This window comes from Mustela nivalis (assembly GCF_964662115.1).
Source record: "Mustela nivalis genome assembly, chromosome: 17".
In the NCBI taxonomy this organism is placed as follows: Eukaryota; Metazoa; Chordata; class Mammalia; order Carnivora; family Mustelidae; genus Mustela; species Mustela nivalis.
Genome location: NC_139036.1, coordinates 53716310 through 53736421, shown reverse-complemented (window position 1 = coordinate 53736421; position 20112 = coordinate 53716310). Strand labels below are relative to the sequence as shown.

Genomic DNA, 20112 nt, shown 5'->3' with positions numbered 1-20112 from the left:
TCCTTTACAAATCATTGAAAGCCAAATAGGACTATACCTGGGGTGTCTGTACATAGAACCAGTCTTCCACAAATGTCACTAAGAAAAGTGATCTCAGCATCTCAGGGGATGCTTCCGTTTTCATAATCACTGCTCTTTCCCCACATTCTTATGATGAATTTTTCTCTGTGTTCTTGGTATTCACTGAATTTTTACTAATAAATCCCCAAATTACAGCTGATGATATGTTCTGTCTCACCCCACCATAAAGCAGTGTCTCTCCTGCTAAATGGGTCATAGAGGATAGATAGTCCAGATATTATTGAAATAATATAGTCATAGTCATAACCTACTATGTACTTAGTTCTAGATCATGAGGCACAAAGATAAATACATATTATAGTACTGTGGAGAAGAGGCATGGATAGATTCATGAATGAGGCAAGATGGTGGCATTCTGGAGGTGGTTATTCATTCTGGTTAGTTTGGCAGGAAAATGTTTCAGAGAGAGAACAAAGTTGTATTGATTTTAAAAGATAAATAAAAATGTGTTAGATAGACACAGAGTTGAAAAGGAAATTTGCAGGTTGAGGGAAGTATGAACATGAAGATGTATTACATTGTAAAATTGGAGAATGTTAAGTACTTCAGTGGCTGCAGTGGCTGAAACTCAGGTTACACAATAATGGTCATTATATTAATGCATTCTGACTTTATCCTGTAGGGTTTTCTCTAAAGTCTTAATAGGATCATATTTGTGTTAAACAAGAATGTCGTGAAGAGCAAGGGTAGAAGAACCATGAGCACCAGATATTTCAGTCATCTAGGAATGACACATTTAGGTTCAAGCTCTGAGCTAAGGCAATAACCTGAGGATGGAGAAGAAGCGTGGTAAAAGAAAGGAAACAGGAAATTAAAACGGACAGTCCTGAGGCTGATGGAGTCGGGGATATGGAGGAATTCTCTCTCTTTTCTGGTTTCAGTGCCTAGAATCTTCTGATATTTTGCTGCCTGAATAATCATCTTATTTCCATGCTGTATTAGTGTGGGGGGGAATTAATTACCAATTAGCCAATTATTTAAGAGAATTGGCTCCTATTTCACATGGTCATGGAGGCTACAGTGTCCCACAAACTGCTTTCTGCAAGCTGGAGAACCAGGGAAGCCAGTGGTTTAATTCAATTCAAGTTGAAAGGACTAAGAACCAGAAAGCTGCTCATGTTGGTCTTAGAATCTGAAGGCCCCAAAGTCAGAAACTCTGATATCTGAGAGCTCAAAAAGAAATCTCTCACCCTTCCTTTACTTCTTCTCTTCAGGTCCTCCATGAATGGAATGGTGCCCACCCCACGCTGCTGAGGGCAAATCATCTTCACCCAGTCTGCTGCATCAAATGCTGATCTCTTCCAGAAACACCCTCCCAGGTACTCCATGAAATAATGTTTTAGTAGCTATCTGGGTATCCCTTATCCCAGCCACGTTGACCCATAAAATTAACCATCACATATGCTTTTTTTTAGTGAAAGTTACACTTTTGTTGGAATGTCCTCAAGTATGTGTGTCCTGACGTGTTAAACGTGCAAATAGGTTTTAAGGATGGATCCATTGTCACTGTCTCCATGACACTTTACTGCTACCACTTAGAATTACCTTCTCTTTTCTACATACCAGAGAGATTTCTTGAGTTTTTATAGTAAAATTTATCATCTTTCTCCTATGTGTTTTAGGTATCTCCTGTCCCTGCAACGAAAGTGCTCTTCTGTCAAGTCTATCTAAACTCAGCTAGGAAAAACAATGGTGGAACAAAACCTTTTCTTCTTCATTTATGTGTCTTTCACAGCCCATAGAAAAACAAATTGCACGTAGAAAATACTCAAGAACTTTATTAAACTAATGAGTACATTCCTGATAGAATTTGTCCACTGAAAGTTTTAATTAGATAATTCAGAATGACTAGGGAAAGATTTAAAGACAACTGGTTTTATAAATAAGATATATATAATACAGCTGTTTATTAACTCTAATTATAGAGACCCTGATAGTCAAATATTAAAAAATAATCAGTAGTGAAAAGGAAGAATAACTTCCTATCAAAATATATTTTTCTTTTACTATATTAACTATTTTCTAAGACTTAATATTCCAAAATAGATACAAGAAGGTGGAGGAAAGAAAAACCACTTGGCCTGTGCTCAAATGTCAAGTTGTCCTAAATACAGACAAGCAGGGACACAGCCTTTCCTGGGCTTACCAGAGGTCATGGAAGCCCTTGCCCCTCTTGACTATCATGCAACCTAATACGAATCCCCAAACCCAAAGCAGAATAGAAAAGTTGCCAGCCTTACTAGAAATTTACTAGTAAGCCAGCCTTACTAGAAATCTGGGTGAGTCAGTATGAAAAGAAAATAAAAACAATTTTGTTAACTGATTATCATTCTGTATTCCAGGGTACACTGTAGAATAGAAAGGAAACCTGTTGGGGGTAGGATTATTCAATAAATGGTACTGGGAATAAAGGGTAGCCCTGGGGGATGGGGTAGGTCATGGATCACACCAGGCATCTTACCCCAATATGTATGCAGAGAGGTCAAAATCCTACTGTAAATAGATCAATAGGAAGTATTTTAGAGCAATCATCTTAGAATGGAAAGTCCTTTCAAATATCATATAAATTCCATAAAATTAAAAAAAAATAAAAACATCAACAATTTGGTTACTTTTTTTTTTTTTTAAAGCTTTGCCAACCCTAGCAGTACAAGTTTAAGCCTTTTATTTTTTATTTTTTAAATAGACTCTGTGCCTATTATAGGGCTCTAACTCAAAACCTGGAAATCAGGAATCACATGCTCCACCAACTGAGCCAGCCAGATGTCCCTAGTTACATAAAATTTCAATAAGTTCTTATAAAAATACTATAAACAATGTCAAAAGTCAAGTAATAAATTGGGGGAATTAGATATGTAAAACATGTCAGAGACAAAGGTTTAATTTTTTTCAATAATATCTGTATATTTTATAAATCAGTAAGAAAACATTTTTATTTTCCTTTATGTACATTGTCTGTTAATATCCTTTTCCCATTTTATTAGGTTGTTTTTCTTTTGTAAGTAATTATTTGACAGATATGCCTGGACAGCTGAACACTGGCATATAATTTACAATAGCAGAATATTGGAAATAATTGAAATTTTATAAATAGGGGACTAGCTAAAGGAATTATCACACATTCATAATATACTACTGGGTTAGGCAGGCCATTTTTAATCGATATAAAATTATATCTGTGATAAATTAGGTGGAAAAAGGCCACAGCTATGCATGTGTTTATAGTATTTCTAGTGTGCTGCATTTGTGTAAAAAATTCATCGTCATATTTGCTTCTAAATCCACGTACCTGTGGAAAAAAGAATAACAACCGAAAAAAATGGTAGTCACTACTTTTGGGTAAGGAAACTGAGGCATAGAGACTGTCTAGGAGTTGAGTGAGGTTGAGGTTACCTGTAATCAAACCCTTCAGTAATTCTGAAACTGAACATGTGAATATTCACATTAAGTGAAAAAGGTAAAGCTATAAATAACTGAATATCCATTTTAGTTTAGGTTTTAACAACTAATGAGTTTGCCACAAATTTGCAGTATAGTTTAGTATTTCAGAAGATTTGATTTTGGAATGAAATTGGGTTATTTGAATTTTGACCATGTGAAAATGTTACTCGTTTGGAAAGTAATACCACAGCTGAGTAAAAGAACAGGAGGGGTGCACTGGTGTTCACTGAGTCAGCATACGTTGTTCTGAAACCACGTCAGAGCCTGGCTCCATGCTCTCTGAGCTGTGTGTCTCACAAACGTGACAGTGTGGCTGCCGGTTCCTTTAGTCCTTTGTGAAATGAGGAAAAAATACTAGCCTAACTGTTGTTTGTGGGATGTATTAGGTAAACAAATCAGCATACATCAGCCTTGTAGGGACTCAGGAAGTATTTGAAATTGAAGCAGTGGAAATATTTTAGAGCAACCATCTTTGTTGGTTGTTAATAATTAAGTTATTAAGTAGAAGCTTAATAAAAATTAATAAGCTAGGCTTTTTTGTTTTAAACGTTTTTATTTATTTATTTGACAGAGAGGGAGAGAAAGAGCGAGTGCACACATAAGCGGGGGAAGCAGGCTCTCCGCTGAGAAAGGAGCCTGATGCAGGCTCAATTCCAGGACCCTGGGGTCATGACCTGAGTCAAAGGTAGACGCTCAACCTGTTGAGCCACCGAGGCGCCCCTAGGCATTTTTCTGCATTTTTTCTGTAGTGTTCAAAACAGCGGTATGTTGAAAATAAGGATTGTTAGAATGGCTGGGAGAAACCAGAGGATTTTACCTTGACAGCAGGGAGGACTCATTAAATTGAGAGATGATCTCTCTTCACCCCTTCAGAACTGAGAGTGTAAGCAAAAGACATTCCCCTCTTGAAATACAAGTTTTTATTTATTCATATTTTATTTTTTCAATGAAAATGTGTAATATTTTACTTTGACAATTTGCTAATTATAATTTTTAAAATACTCGGTCCAGAATCAGGTGATCTGCTGTCTGTATAACTTTGGGCAATTTACTTAACATCTCAGGGTCTCAGTTTCCTGATTTGCAACTTGATGATGGTACTAAGACCTAGCTTAGTGTTGTTCTAAAGATTGAATGAACTAATGTGTATGAAAAGTTATTAGTGCCATGCTTGGCACATAATGGCAGTTGTATAATCGTTACCTGCTACTCTCAGTTAGTCAGTAGCAGACTCTTAAAACTAAGGGCCTCTGGGGTTTGTCTTCATGGGCAGGAAGAAGGTACTGGAGGAATAGACTTCCAGACCACAGGCGTGCTCAGAAGACTGAGAGGGAGATGCCCATGAAAAAAATAGGATGGGGATGGGTGGGGGAAGAGAGATAGGAGGACTCTGAAGCTATCAGCTTGGAAAAAAACTGGGTTGGACTATAGGCTGAGAGCTGAAATAGAAGATTTTACATTTTACAGAGGTAATATGGTACATTTCCTGAATATTACATCACATGCTCAGTGGATTCTGAGACTATAATCAAACACATCAATAATTTTATAGGTAAACATGAATATTCATATTAAGTAAAATGCACAAGTTATTAATCATTTTATATCTACATAGGTCATGTTTTATCAACCAGCATGTTTGTCACAAACCTAAAAGATAACTTCACTATTTCAGGAATAAAATTAGATTTTGGAATAAAATTGGATTTCAGAATTATATATAAGATTGTAGAGGGGGCTAAGTTCATAGTAATTTTGTTTTAGTTGAATAGCAAAATATTATACATAAAGAGCATATTCAGGAGACAGGATGTGGTTGAGTTAGTCACAGATGGGTTCTAGAGAAAGTGATTCTTGAGACTATTTTGTCTCTAAATAACATAACTGTTTATTATGGTACCTATATGTTGCCCACCATAATGAATCATAGCATAGCTCTGTGATTAGAAGAAAGCAATATGACCCTTGCAATTGCTTGTTAGACGAGGTGGCTTATCCAATAATAAGTCCAACCAAGGGATAATTTCAAAGGTTGAGTCAGATCTTTATGTAAGTTGGAATAGAGACTTTCAAAGGAACATGGCTAAATAAAGGCCCAATTCTTGTTCCCAGTGAAAGTACACAATTTAAAAGGGAGAAATCAATGAAGGCGACTAATTCCTTCATTCAACAAATATTTATTGAGTGTCTATTCCATGCCAGGCACCGATCTGTGTTGTGGGATTAAATGTTAACACACAGGGACTTTGCCTGAATGAGACTTAGAAAAAACAAAGAAGGTGATTTTGAATAAGTACCATGATAATAAACTGGAGTGAGGTGGTTGGTAGTTATTGCCCACTTAGGTAAGGTGATCAGGGAAGGAAGCCTCTCGGACAAAGTGCCATTTGAGCGCACACTTGATTTACTGAGGGAATCAGACCTGTGAAGATCTAGAGAGAGTGTTCCAGGCAGAATGTACAGAAAGTTCCAAAGTCCTGAGACAGGACAAGCACATTGGCCAGTTTGAGAAAGAGCCAGAAGACACCCAAGCCAGCTGCAGGGTGAAGGTCAGAGGGGAGTGAAAAGAAGAAAGACTGGTCATGCCCGGCCTTAGTAAACAGCATAGTGCATTTGGATTTTATTCTTGGTAGTATGGAAAATTTTGGAGGACCTTCAAACAGGGAGTTAGTTAGCTGGTCTGGTTCATGATTTTTTTTTTTAATTTACTTATTTTATAGAGATAGTGAGTGCAGGGGGAGGGGCAGAAGGAGAGAGAAACCTAAGCAGTCCCCACGCTGAGTGCAGAACCCCACGCGGGGCTCAGTCTCATGATTCTGAGATCACGACCTGAGCCGAAAGCAAGAGTCAGGTGCTTAACCAGCTATGGCACCCCAGCGCCCCTGACTCATGTTCTTAAAATATAGGTTGGCTTTTTGTGGAGAAGAGATTGTTAGTAGGAGTGAGAGTAGAAGTTAGGTTGGAGGGTTTTGTGGTGGGGAAGTTTGAGGAATTTAAGGAAACACAGCCCATTTGTGGATTTGATGTGAGGTAAGAGAGGAATGGTGGTTAATCTGCAGATCTTTGCCATAATCAAGTTGGAAGGATAGTGCACTACTGGTGCATTACTGATGCACGACTGATGGGAGTGACTGGGGAAAGTGCAGATTTGGAGGCAAATATCATAATTGGGGGCCAGGTTAATGTAAGAAGCTTACAGAATGTGAATGGCACATCCAAGTTATTGATATTAACTACACAGAGGACATACAGTTCCATCCTGGGGACATGAATGTGGAAGTCATAGCTTATAGGCGGTATTTAAGACCCAAGACAGTATCAAGTCACCTAATGTGAGAGAATATACAGAGGAAATAAAAGAACTGAGGACAAAATTTGGTTTGAGTAGTAAGAGGAGTAGGTAAAGGAGAGGAAATGAATAAAGGAGAATGTCAAGGAAACAGAAAGAAAACGAGGTGCCAGGGAAGTCAAGCGAGAGACCAACGTTTTGAGAGGTAGAGTAACATGAGGGCAGAGGCTTGGCCACTGGATTTGGAGGCATGAAACTGTTTCTTGACCATAGTAAGAGCTGTTTCAGTGGAGTGAAATTGATATAAGTTTGGTTCCAGTTGATTGAGGAAAAGAACAAAAGGCAAAGAGGTAGAGATAACACAAATAAATAGCACCGGAGTGAGTTTTCTTCTGAAAGTGAGCAGAGAAATAGAGCTGTGGCTTGATAGGTGCACATAAAGAGGTGAAGTCCAAAGTCCATTGTGAAAATGCCTTGCAAATTATGAAGTAATTAGAAAAATATATATATATATTTTTTTCTTTAAAATATTTTATTTATTTATTTGACAGAGGTCACAAGTAGGCAGAGAGGCAGGCAGAGAGAGAGAGGAGGAAGCAGGCTCCCCGCTGAGCAGAGATCCTGACACGAGGCTCGATCCGAGGACCCTGAGATCATGACGTGAGCCGAAGGCAGAGGCTTTAACCTACTAAGCCACCCAGGCGCCCCTATATTTTTTTTTTCTTATGTGCTTGCCTGTAAGATGTATTTGTAGGCATGTGTTCATTCATGTGTATGGATACTTCAGCTCAGATTTCTTGGAAAGAATAAGAAAGTTCATCTGCAAGTTACTGATGGGATGATTTTGAAGGGATTTGGCCTGAAGCTCCTATGCCTTTATGGGTTGCTACACTAGATTTGGAATGTTGGGTTCCCTTGCATGCCTCAGCTGCTTTCAAGACCTTAAAAACCAAAGGCCGACACATCTTTGTCCTTCTGTATTTGACCTTCTCTGTAATCCCGTTTTGAATATGAAAACTATTCTTGGTTTTTGTTCCAGCCTAATAGCTTTAACTTGGGTGCAGAGAGCTTTAAGGGTATGGGATGGGGGGGCTAGACTGTGGGAGAAAACCAACTCACATGCACAGGGGCTGAACCTTTTAAAAGGTGGTCAGAGACCCATTGTGGAGTTTGGAAATAATTTTTTTCCTCCATAGGAATGCTCAGTCCCGTGAATAGATCCCTGTAAAATGTGTGACTTCTTGGTTATATCTCACTTAGAGTATAGAAAAATATTATTTATAAGATAGTAGTAAAATATTATTTATAAGAATTATAATTCCTGTGCTTTGCAGCCATTAGAGTTGGTCATACCTCCTGTTATTTGTGTCATTCCAGGAGTAATAAAGAGAATAAACCTCCAGAGCAGTGAGCAGGCGCATAGTCTTTTCTTTTATCATTTCATAATACCAGATCAAGAAAGAATAGTCAAGGGGCACCTGGGTGGCTCAGTGGGTTAAGCCTCGGCCTTCGGCTTAGATCATGATCTCAAGGTCCTGGGATTGAGCCCCACATCGGGCGCTCTGCTCAGTGGGGAGCCTGCTTCCCCCCACCTCTGCACCTGCCTCTCTGCGTGCTTGTGATCTCTCTCTGTCAAATAAATAAATAACGTCTTTAAAAAAAAAAAAGAATAGTGAGTGAAAAGGCTAGTAATTAGGAACAAATGTGTTAGCATGGTGGAAAAAGGAATGTGAACACCACTTTTTACTGGGGAGCAAACCCAACCAGAAGACTGGTTGTGAGACAGTCCCCCTCCCTTCTTTCCCAGACAGGATAAAGAGAAGATGGCAATTTAAGACCCTACAGTTATACCTGTGATCGCTATGAGCTAAGAAGCAAAAAGGTTAAGTGACCTTTGTGCTCTCTGGGGGCATATTGACTTAGATTTTGTTCTAGGACTTTCTGGCTCTTCAAACATTTACTATTTACTACAACAATGTTGGTTCATGTTCAAAGTTCATAGTGTTGCCTGTGCTTAAGTTGAACAAGCAAGTATTGGAGACTTTATGCTATTCCTACCCACAACTGCCAGTTTACTTTTTTTAAAGTTGTTTTTGTTTTTGTTTTTCAATTTGGTGGAGAGAGAGAGTGTGTGCATGAGCAGGAGACGCAGATGGAGAGGGAGAAGCAGGTTCCCCCCTGAGCAGGGAACCAGACACGGGACTCAATCCCAGGACCCGGGGATCATGACCTGAGCTGAAGGCAGATGCTTAACCCACTGAGCCACCCGGGTGTCTCTGCCAGTTTACTCCTCATGGCCTTTCACTTCAGTAAGAATAGCAGAAAACCTAGCCCTGGGAACACTGGGTCTCATAGGCAGTGCTGATGCATAGATTGTACTGTCTGACTTTTTGTGGTTAAATAAGACCTTTGTTGACACTTGACTTAAGTGTGATTATCCCCAGTTGAAAATTTGAGAACCAGACAATTTAGCAGTAGATTGATGCTGCACACTGCGGAGTGCCCTGTGAAAGTCTTCACTGTGAAGGTTTAGCTCACAACACCTGAAATTTATAGTAACTCCAGAAGTGAGCTTGGATGCACTCCTTGTTTGTGGGGTTGTCTAACCACTAAATGATTGATGAGGGGCCTTAGTGGATGAGAATGTTGATTCACTGAAATGTGTAAAATGTACATTTCCTTTTTTTCAGTATAAACTACCAATGTATGGTCAGTGTATTTAAAAGACTGGTAATGTGAGTCTTTGTTAGTGTTACTCTGTGTTTTATTTCCCTTTGCTTTCCTGGAACAACTAACTCTAATGAAACCTGACGTCCTAGTGCTAAAATATGTTGACTCTCCCACTCTGCCCTTATTGTGCATTGAAAGTGTGCATAAACTCTTTGCGAAATCACCAGTTTTAAAGTGTTTAGAGATCCTTAGGTTTCTCAAAGGTGATCACAGGCCCCAGCATATTTGTTTTCCTACTGAAATGTGGGGCAACCAGACATGAATGAGGGCGAGCAAAGCTGGAATCAAATAGCCAGTCTTTGCGGTGGATACTGTGCTGTGTATCACCTTTGGGACCTTCAGGGCCAACTAATTTCCCCAGTTGATGCTGACTGCTGATAGATCCTGGCTGAGTTCTCCCAGAAAGTTGCCATCACAAGAAGATAACTGCCTTGCCTGAGGTCATAGCCCAAGGGCAGCCCACATCAAATAAAACATCAATAGGGCGGAAAGGGCTGGCCATCTTGCCTTACTTTGGAACAACTCTCAAGGGACTTCCCAGCTCCAGAGCGCTCTTTGAGATCAGCTAATGCCTTTGTTGCAATGCATTTCTGTTCAGTCTGTCCATCTGCCCACTCCTTTCAGACCTTCAAAGGTGCTCATCCGAAGAGCTCCTCAGTAAACTTACTGCATGCAAATCTCCATCGCAGAGTCTGGTTCCAGGACAACCTAGACCAAGTCCATTTTAGAGTGTTTAGAAGATGAGCAAGCTCTTTTCTGAAGCTGTCAGAGTGTGGAATCCAATTCCAAATGTGAAAGCTTTAATAGATCCTGGTGCAAGTTTCTCTGCCTTTTTTCTTTCTTCCTCTTGTAAACAGCCAGATAGACAAGTATTTTTTAATAAACATCTCAAAACTATGGGAAAGGAGTTGTAAAGAAGCTGAGAGGAACTAGTTGTAACGAGGATCTAGGGAACTTACTCAGACCCCAGTTCTGTCATTTGGCACCAATCTTTACTTTCTGATAGCTGTTTGCAGCAGGATGATAACCTTAGGGTGGTGTTTTCCTCAAACAGTGTTAAAAATTCAGATTCCAAGATCATCCTCATTGGTTGGAATCTTTAGGGGAGGATCTGGTGATCTGTATTTAAAAATCATTCCAAGAGATACTTATATTCAGGCACTTCTGTGGAAACTGTGACCAAAAGTTTATCAAATGCTGCTATTGAGAGAAACTAACAGTGACAAATATCTGCATAGAGCCACATTTTCTTACCAGCTACCTTACTCAGCAGGCTCTGAGGCCCAGATAACTACCTCTTCTGCTCCTATATTGGTTACCAAGAAAACCGCGTTAATGAAAATAGTGAAGAAATTGGATGTGCGCTTTTTCAAAGCACCATTTGTTCATTATGGAACTTAATGCACCTGGTGGGAGAGAGCAAAAGAATCCTTTTGACGCTGGAAAGGCTGATTATGTAGGCCTTCTCTTTGTGTCCAGGATTTGGGATAGAAGATGACAGAGTAACTTTAGTGCCTGCCTATGTAGATTGAATCTGGGGGTCGATGTGTGGAGGTAGGCACTGTTTGCGCCCTGCCTTCTCAGTGTTTCCTGAGGTTCCCATTTCTTCCATGTGACTAGTGTTCTTCCTAACTTTGTTTTCTGTGTTACAAAGGCATAGATAAATGCTGATAAATGTACTATCCATGTAGCCATATGGGAAAATAATTAATGCTGCAGAACATTGTGATATTTTAAAGTTTTGTGACCCATCAGTATAAGTTAGTTTGATGGTGTTACAAAGACGTTAGGTCAGAAATATCTTTTTTTTATTTATTTCTTAAACTATAACAAATCTTTTGATATACCAAGTTACCTGTCATTATAAGCATAAAAATAAAGTCATTCATGTCATTTTTGTTGGCTCTGCTAGGAAGTTAGCAATTTTAGACTCAAAAATTAGGTTTAGTTACTCTGTCTTTCACGAGAGTATTGGGGATATCAGCATTTCACCACTTTTAAATAGTGATAACCAAGAAGTCTACAGAAAATAAGCTTTATTACATCTACGGTAATGAAGCTTGCTATTCCAAGGCTCAAACAATTCCTTTGGGTGTCCCAAAGAGTCAGAGCCAAAGTAGCCAAAAGTGTGTCTTTTTGACAGTCTAAAGACTTCACAGACATTGATTTCCTATCCTTTTGACACTTGTATGAGGTTGGCATTTCCTCCATAAATGTACTTGGTTTCCCTCAGGATCATTCAGTGGGTTTCTTTGACAAATTTACAGTCCTGACTGGATTTGTGATCATAAGATAAAATCTTTTAAGAAATCTCTTTTTTTTCCCCTTCCTGACTTGAAATTGTGCTTTGCTAATTAAAAGTTTCAAACTGATTACCATGACCTTATTATTAAATTATCTAAAGAAATTTTTACTGAAAAACAATTTAGTAGTTATGCTGTGTATTTTACATAAGAAAAAAATAGTCTTATACCTGTTACTGCTTAGAAGTTCAGATATAATGGACAGTTTTACTGACTCTTTGAATATTTGAGCTACTTCAGATTTGTTTTTCCCTTTTTGCAAGATGATTTTTTTTTAAACCTGGATGAAAATACTTGTATTATCATAGATTATGGCAATGCATAGATATACATAAGTATAGACGTAGTTAAACAATGTATAGATATACATCATTATGAACAATAAGATGCCTGGATCAAAGTCTGCTGTGTATTTCAACCCATATTTATAATCAGCAGACCTTTCATAATGGAAAAAAATAGAGAGTGTCATATGTAACGATGCCTTGAACCAAGGTTTTGTAACTTCTAATTGAGAAGCCAATAATTAAACAACTTTTATTTACTTCTCACTGTACAAAGACCAAATAGCAACAATAAAAACTAAAAATGTTTGGGCTATTATACCCTCTTTGGGCTACGTTGAAAATAGCAGAGAGTGCCTGGGTGGCTCCTTCGGTTAGGTGTCTGCCTTTGGCTCAGGTCATGATCCCAGGGTCCTGGGGTCGAGTCCCACTTCAGGCTCCCAGCTCAGTGAGTGGGGAGTCTGCTTCTCCCTCTGCCCCTTACCCACCTCATCCCACCCACACCTGCTTGTGTGCTCAAGCTCTTTATCTCTCAAAAATAAATGCAGGGGCGCCTGGGTGGCTCAGTGGGTTAAGCTGCTGCCTCAGGTCATGATCTCAGGGTCCTGGGATCGAGTCCCGCATCGGGCTCTCTGCTCAGCAGGGAGCCTGCTTCCTTCTCTCTCTCTCTGCCTGCCTCTCAGTGTACTTGTGATTTCTCTCTGTCAAATAAATAAATAAAATCTTTAAAAAAAATAAATAAATGCATAAAATCTTTAAAAAAAAAGAAAAGAAAAAGGAAAATAGCAGAGATGAGGTGTATAAAGATTAATGAATTTTTAACTGAGACTATAAGTAGGATGTGGTGATTAATGGGATTCATTGAAACGTGAACTTAATGAAGGCAAGAAATCTGTTGGTGCTAAATGGTAGAAATACAATAATGAACAAGATAGAGTAGGTAGTCAATATTTGCTCAGTAAATGAGTGAATAAAATATAAGAAATGAAGGAGGTAGAGTGATAAGGAATGTGATAAGAAATGAAGAAATGAAGGAGGTAGAGTGAAGTTACTTGGTTGGGATGTTGAATGGGTAATCACTTAAAACCTGTGAAATCAAAATATGGTAGCTACACATGGCAATTTAAATTTAAACTAATTTGAAGCGCACCTGGGTGGCACAGTTGGTTAAGCATTTAACTCTTGGTTTTGGCTCAGGTCATGATCTCAGCCCGGTGTTTGTTGCTCTCTGCACTCTGAATGGAGAATGTTTGGGTTTCTCTCTCTCCTGTCTCCGCCTACTCTCCCTGCTTACTCACACTCTCTCTCTGTCTCTCTTGCAAATAAATAAATCTTTAAACTAACTTGAATTAAAATTAAGTTAATTTATGTGTTAGCCAGTCATATTTCAAGTATTCAATAGACACATGCTGGTAGTGACTACCATAGTGGATGGAGTATTTCTGTCATCACACAAAGTTCTGTTGGTGAGCACTGCTGTCAACAAAATGGCCACTCTGTTGGAGGAGCAGGAGTGGGATTGCTGCCTTACCCAAGTGTCAGATTTCCAACTATGTTCAGACAAGTTGTGCTGACTTTGAAGACGTGACATGTTTCAAATCCAAGCTCAACTTTCTTTTTACAGTCAACTCCCTCTAAATCCCTATTTTAATGCTTATCTTCACCATTCTACCAGAAGCCCAGGCTCAAAAAGTGCTTGTTGTGTCTCTTTCTCTCCACATTGTCAGTTTAAAATCCTGTACACTTTTTTCCCCTTTAGTATCTGTGCAATGGATCCCTTTCTTTTTATTCCTGCTGCATAGTGACTTACATAATTTGGGATATACTGATATTTATAATAAAGGAAGATGGTTGGTCACAAGAATAAGTAAGCGCTCTGATTGTAGTGGGGAAACATTTATACAAAAAAGGCTTATTTGTCAGCAACTCCATCCTTGTCTAATTTAGTATGTAAATAATATTGCATGTAACTTCCCAGTTAAATTTCTTTTTACAGCCTTGTTGAGGAGATAAACTGCATATATTTACTTTGTACATTTTGGTGAGTTTTGACATATCTGCACACCTGTGAAACCATCACCATCATCATGATAAGGAGTATATTTATAATCCCCAAATTTTCCTTATGCTCCTTTTACTCAATCCTGACCTATATCTCTATGCCCTCACCCCTTTCCTCCACTACTCTGCTTTCTGTCACTATACATTCTTTTGAATTTTATAGTTTTATATAATTGCTCACATATGTATGCTTATATAAATGCTGTTTATGTGTGTGCTATTTTTTGTCTGATTTCTTTCATTCACGGTACTATTTTGAGGTTCATCTATCCAATTTGTTGAGTATCTTTTTTTTCTTTTTTTAAATTTCAGAGTAGTGTTCCACTGTATGGATATGCTACAATTTGCTTATCTGTTCTATTCTTTATAAACATTTGGGTTCTTTTCAAATTTTGACTATTACAAATAAAGTTATTGTGAATATTTATGTATAAATTTATGTACAAAATAATGTACACATGCTTTCTTTTCTCTTGTGTAAATACACTGGAGTAGAATTACTTGGTCATATCGTAGGTATATATTTAAATTTTTAGGAAAATGTCAAACCTTTTTCCAAAGTGGTTGTGCAAGTTTACATTTACATAGCAAAGTGAGGGAGTCCCATTTGTTCCACTTTCTAACAGATACTTTGTGTAATTCGTTTTTAAAATTTTAACTATTCTAATCAGTATATGGTAGCATCTCATTTTGGTTTTAATTTGCATTTAAATCACATTTTCCATATGCTCATTTACTATCTGTATATCGTCTTTAATGAAGCATTGGTTCAAACTGGACATTTTTGGAGGGATTGTCTGTCTTTTTATTAGGGAGCTATGAGAGTTCCTTATACATTCTAGACACTAGTTCTTTGTCAGATATGTCTTTTGCAAATTTCTATCAGTCTGTTTCATTTTTATAATAGTATCTTTTAAAGTGTAAACATTTTCAATTTTGATTAAATCCAATATAACTTAAAAATAAACAACAACATAAAGTTTGTGCTTTTTATTTAAGGAATTTCAACCAAACCCACTGTCAAGATTTTCTCCTAAGTTTCTTCTAAAAGCTTTATAACTTTAACTCTTACATTGGGGTCCATGATCTGCTTTGACTTGGGTTTTATAAGTAGTCTGAGGGAAGGATCAAGGTTCCTGGTTTTGTTTATGTCTACCTAATTGTCTGGCAGAATGTATTAAAAAGGTGGTCTTTTCCCTGTTGAATTTGTCTGGTTGTCTTGTTGAAAATTGATTGATCACGCATGTGTGACTCTATCTCTATACTTTCTGTTCTTTACATTGAGATTATATTTTAATCTTTATGCCAATATCAGCAGTTTTGATTACTGTAACTTTATTACTAGTTTTGAAATCAGGAAGTGCAATTTGTCATACTTTGTTCTTCTTTTTCAATTGAGGGGCTATTTTCAAGGTCTTCTGCATTTCCACATAAATTTTAGAATCAGGTTATCAATTTTGATGCACACAAAAAGCCTGTTGGGATTTTGAGTGGGGTTGAATTTAATATATAGATCACCTGGGAAGAAATTGTCTTCATAATAATAATGATTGTTCCCATATATGAACATTGTATAGTCTCCCATTTTTTTAGCTTATTGAATTTTTTTTCTCACTAATGTTTTATAGGTTTCTGTGAACAGCTCTTATAAATATTTTGTCAGATTTACCCCTAAGTTTTCAGTTTTGTGATGCTACTGTAAATGGTATTTCTTTTCAAATTTCAATTCTGATTGCTGCTAGTATACAAACATAATTTGTTTTTTTCAGTTGACCTTGTATTCTACAAACCCACTAAATTCACCTTTTTACATCATATTTCCAGTCTTTATGCTTATTATTCTTTTTTTGCCTGTTGTACTACCCAGGACCTCCAGTAATATATTAAACAAATGGTGAGTTCAGACATCAGTGCTTTATTGCTAATCATAGGAGGAAGTCGTTCCATTTTTTACCATCATATATAATATAAACTCTAGAATTTTTGTGTATTTCCCAGATTTAGGAAGTTTACTGTTTTTAGTGTTCTGTTTCTTTTATCATTTAAAGCTCCTTATTATTATTTGTTTTAAGATTTTATTTATTTGTTTATTTGAGAGAGAGCTAGTGAGCGAGCACAAGTGATGGGGAACAGCAGAGGGAGAGGGAGAAGCAAGTTCCCCACTGAGCAGGGAGACTGATACGGAACTTGATCCTAAAACCCTGGGATCATGACCTGAGCTGAAGACAGGTGCTTAACCGACTGAGCCCCTCAGGTGCCGATTAAAGGTCCTTTAAAAAAAAAAAAATTTGAGAGTTAGAACAGGGGGAGGGCAGAGAGAAAGGGAGAGAGACAATCTCAAGCAGACTCAGCACTAAGTGTGAAGCCTGATGCAGGGCTCTGTCTTATGACCCTGAGATCATGACCTGAGCTGAAACCAAGAGTCAGATGCCTAACTGGCTGTGCTACCAAGGTGCCTCTACCTGTGTTAGCTTCTAATTGTCAGCTGTGTCTCCTTCACTCAGAAATATGGGTTCTCCCCTCCTGGGCCCTGAAACTCTCTCTAGGCAGTACCTTTGGGCAATCATATATTTCATTTTGTTTTTCTTTTATTCTCATTTTTTTCTGTTTTATGTGATATGCATAAAATACAGCACTGTATAAGATTAAGGTATATAGCACGACTTGACACATGCATTGTGAAATGATTATGACAATAAATTTAGTTAACAGTTCACCTGTTTTTCTCCTTTCTCGCAGTTTATACTGTTCAGTGTCTAAAAACTGTTTTCACATACATGTTTTGTATATCCTGGCTGGAAGTGGAAGTTTCTAGTTAAGTTATTTTACTTTTTCTCCAAACTATTCAATAGTGGTATGCTCTGGAGAAAATGTGCCAAATGTATCCTGGAAAATACCATTATACTTAGGGCACCAATTCACCAATTGAAGATTCACAGATAGATGATAATTTAGAATAAGAAGACAAAAGAATTAGAGAGTCCAGCTAGGATTTGCAATTTTTTAAAATCACTTTTAGCTAGTCAGATAAATCTAACAATAAATACTTTGAACATTCAGAGCAGGAAAGAAAAAAATGACCTTAGATTAAATTTCTTGGACTATATGCAGTTGTTCTAGTGTTATTCAGGCTGTAGGATCAATACCTTCCAATTTGGTGTTAAAAAAAATGAAAATAATTATGCATATATGTAATTGTCTCAATGCTCCATCTATATAAGAATAGGCCTGTGGACTTTCACAGCACTGTGAGCTATGTCTGCACCCAACCATATATTGTCTTGCATATTCTGATTCAATAGGTCTGAAAGCAACCTTGGAATCTGTGTATTTAAAAAATGCTACACATGAATATGAAACATCTGCTCTGTGTTCTAAATACGACACTTTGGAAACAGAACAGGATTGGTTTTGAATGCAGAGAGTCCCAAATTTATGTTAGGGTGAAAGTTCATCAGGGAGGGTCTTGGTGTATGTCTTTGAGTGTTTCTGTTTGAGAATTGTTATGTGTAGGTAAAAATGGTAGGCATGAAACCCCTTGACCTCTAGATAAGCAAGATCACAAGTATTTTCCTATGGTTAGGTCTGAACTTTGGGGGAATGGAGAAAGCTTACATAATATTTCTCCTCCAACCCAGGACTCATATGGGAAGGTGGATTTGCTTAATAAAAAGAGAGATTTATGAAAGTTGGGGAAAATATATGGAATGTATAAGGGCAGTTTTGAAATCTGAGACCCTGGAGATTTCCTTAAAACAAAGAAGAGACCCATTTATCTAGAATTGTTTGGATTAAGGCTCCCTCCTACTATTGGGCTGGGAGGGGGTATTCAGACATCCTTAGGGATCCTTTCAGCTTTGTCTCTATAATTCTACATGAATAATTAGCCTCTAAAGCAGTTAGCCATTAGCCAGCTTTCTTTCCAAATACTCACCCAGTACTATTTCCCTTAAGATAGTCACCTTACCTACTGCAAAATGGATTTAGAAGCTATTTGGTTTATACTTCTCTGGGGCTATTTTTTAGGACTTTTTTTCCTTGTCTGGAAACCAGTAATACAGAAAGTGTTGGTTATTTGAGGTTATGGCACACTAACTCAAATGAACTGCAAGAAATGGTTGTGTGTGTGTGTGTGTGTGTGTGTGTGTGTGAACCTCTGAGCTTTATATCTAGAGATCCTTTTCAGATAGACTTGAATAGGATTGATCCATTCCAATAGAATTGTGTAACTTGAATATATCTTAGCAGTTGGCTCTTGTACAGCAGATGATAATTTCAAGAAGAGTAGAAGCTTACTTCTTATTGATTCCAAATTGCCACAGTGCCTCTTTGTATTTTTACTTTGTGCAAAAAGATTTTGGGGGTAGGGGGAGAACTATAGAAATTTTAGTATTTCTCGATATTTTTACATTTTTTTCCCTGTGATACAGAATATCATCGTGTTTAAAAGTATAGTTTTCAGAGTATTATCCACTTATTTGTAAATCTCAACCCTGACAGGCTGGCTTATGAAACCCAGTCATACCATTTACTAGCTAAATGAATGTAGCACAATTTATACTTTGATTACTTTATCTCCCAAATGGGGAATAATAATAATACATTCTTCATGAAGTTGTAATGGAGTTTCGATGTATTGTAACACAGCATGTGGTAAATAGTAAATACTTAATAAAAGTAAAATGTTGACTATTAGTAGTATCAGTAGTAGTAATAATAGTAGTTTTTGCATTACCTAGCTTTCTCAGAAGAATCATTAACCATTGTTACATGAAGTTTAATGGAAAATAAAACTTTGGAGTTACAATAATTTTTTATTATTTTAATAATTTATTCAGAGCTGTGATCATTTTTAGTTTGGTGATAAAGTTTCTGTAAATGTTTGTCTTTCTGTTTACTTAGAGAACATATGAAAAATAATTCTTGCTGCTACTTTCCCTGGAGCATATGAGGCAAAGTCGTCTGTGTGAAAAGCAGCTCTGTCACAAATCTAGATTTAAATTTGAAATGTATGCCATTGACCCATTAATATTTAAGATGAAACTAATAATCTCTTCACTTTCCAATGTCTGTATTTACAAGAAAGAATCAAAGGAAGTAGTCTTGAGTTAAAATGTTGATTCCCCTTTAGCAAACTGTGGAAATGCACTGTTGTAGGCCTTGTTATTTTTAAATGTCTGGATTTTCTTTATGAATTCATTAAAAAAATGTTTTAGCAGCTCTGGTGGCCCAGTATCTCATTCCAACATAAACTTACCACTGGAAAGCACATACCATTTGGCTCACCTTTTCATTTCATGGCTTAATAATAATGAGAAATTACAGGTGCTGAAATGATGTTAGATCCCTTAGCATAACTGATTCAGGGCTCACATTATTATTCTTTTCTCTAGAACTTCTTAATATATATGGCATCTCTGTCTGATTGGCAGCTAATGTCTCACATACTGGAATTCAGTTTCAATAATTTGAAAATGATATTACCTTTTTAAATTGGTAGTAACATGGGCCTGTCATTATAGCTCATTTTCAACTTCTCTGTAAGAGTATAATGTATATATTGTTGGATTTTCAAGTAGTGCAGGCTGAAATGTTTTTTTTTAATAGTGTGTTTCTCCTAATCTGTATGCATCTAGAACTCTTGATTCTTCCCCAAATAAATTTTTCCATATCCTACTTTTTCACTGTTTGAAATATGTGAAAAATATCTGTATAAAACATCCAGTTTTTTTTAAAAGTTTATTTTTCAATGGATCTTTGAAAGTGTGTAAAATTCCATTATATTAACTTTATACATTTTGGCCCTGGTAAATTCATTTATCAAGATCTCATAGTTTTGCTATAGGTTTTCTTTGGAAGTTCTTTGTAAATGATCATACCATCAAAGAAAACAGTGCTACTTTTTCCTTTCTAATCTGTGTTG

At 37.2% G+C, this 20112-nt stretch overlaps 1 long non-coding RNA gene across 1 annotated transcript in view; it reads left to right on the top strand.

Moving 5' to 3' along the window:
* Positions 1 to 1300: 1300 nt before the first annotated feature.
* The window catches only part of LOC309852260, a 172698-nt gene continuing 153886 nt past the window's right edge, over positions 1301 to 20112 (top strand). Inside the window, exon 1 of the long non-coding RNA XR_014305141.1 lies at positions 1301 to 1400. This is a non-coding gene — a long non-coding RNA (uncharacterized lncRNA). The remainder of the gene's footprint in view (positions 1401 to 20112) is intronic.